This window comes from Triticum aestivum, chromosome 6B (genome assembly GCF_018294505.1).
Source record: "Triticum aestivum cultivar Chinese Spring chromosome 6B, IWGSC CS RefSeq v2.1, whole genome shotgun sequence".
Taxonomy (NCBI): Eukaryota; Viridiplantae; Streptophyta; class Magnoliopsida; order Poales; family Poaceae; genus Triticum; species Triticum aestivum.
This window is the reverse complement of record NC_057810.1, coordinates 87,325,148-87,326,743: the sequence shown is the minus strand read 5'-3', so window position 1 is coordinate 87,326,743 and position 1,596 is coordinate 87,325,148.

The window sequence follows — 1,596 nt, the reverse complement described above, 5'->3', positions numbered from 1 at the left end:
GTTCCTCTCGGTATATTGAGGTGGTCGATAAGCATGGTCAGAAGCGGCAGCTAAAAATCCCTGTGAAGGTTCTTCGGTATCTTGATTTTATAAAAAGACTGCAGCGCCTTTTCATCACCGAGGAGTCTGCCAAAATGATGAAGTGGCACAAGGAAGGGAAAAGGTACAATCCAAAAAAAATTGTACATACATCAGAAGGTGAAGCATGGAAGTCATTCGATATAAAGTACCCGGAGGAAGCAGCCGAGGCTGGGAATGTCAGAATTGCTATAACGGGTGATGGGTTCAATCCATATGGTATGTCGTCTAATCCATACAGCTGCTGGCCCATATTTGTTATTCCGCTCAATCTCCCTCCCGGCGCCATAATGCAACGCAAGACCATGTTCCTGTCGCTTATAATTCCGGGGCCTGAATATCCAGGGAAGAATTTGAGTGTGTTTATGCAGCCGTTGGTGGATGATTTGCACCATTCTTGGTACTTCCCGAGGTTGACATATGACCGACATCTGCAGAAAAATTTCTTGATGAAAGTTTGGCTACAGTATTGCATGCATGACTTTCCCGGCTATGCCCTGTTCTACGGATGGTGTACAAGTGGAAAGATGCCTTGCCCAGTGTGCATGCAGGCCTTGATTTTCATTTGGCTGAAGAAGGGTGGCAAGTATGTTGCCTTTGACCAGCATCGACAATTCCTCCCTCCAGACCATCCTGATAGGGAAGACAAGAAGAACTTCACAAAAGGCAAAGTTGTCCATGAAGTAAACGAGATTCCAACGTTTTCTGGTGCGGATGTGCTTGCTCAGCTCAAAGCTCTTAAGCCTGTCGGTGAAGGGAAAGGCAAAGGCAAAGGCAAAGGCAAAGGCATCGGTAAAGGGAAAAAATGTTTTGAAGGATATGGTGAGACGCACAACTGGACTCACATTACCCCCTTCACGCAGCTTCCCTATTTTAAGGACCTCAAACTTCCATACAACATCGACGTGATGCACACCGAAAAGAATGTCGCAGAGTCCCTTTTTAACACGATCCTCAACATTCCTGATAAGACAAAGGATAATGTTAATGCTAGAGTCGATCAACAGAATATTTGTGATAGACCACGTCTTCACATGCAACCTCCCACAGGCAGTCGAAAATCTTGGTTCAAGCCAGATGCTGACTTCGTACTTACAAAGGATCATAAGATGGAGGCATTCAAGTGGCTGAAACACGTCGTGAAGTTCACTGATGGTTATGCGTCGAATATAAGTAAGGGGGTCAATCTTTCAACGGGCAGAGTGACCGGGCTCAAGAGTCATGACTATCATGTATGGATTGAGCGGATTATGCCGGTGATGGTTCAGGGCTATGTTCCCGAGCGTGTCTGGCGTGTGCTTGTGGAGTTAAGCCATTTCTTCCGAACGCTTTGTGCTAAAGAAGTATGTCCTGAGAAGATAAAAGAAATGCATAAGAAGGCGCCGGAGTTGATATGCAAGCTAGAGAAGATCTTCCCGCCAGGCTTCTTTACTCCGATGACACATCTCATTTTGCACCTTGCGAACGAGGTATTGTTGGGGGGCCCTGTGCAGTATCGTTGGCAGTACGGCCCTGAGA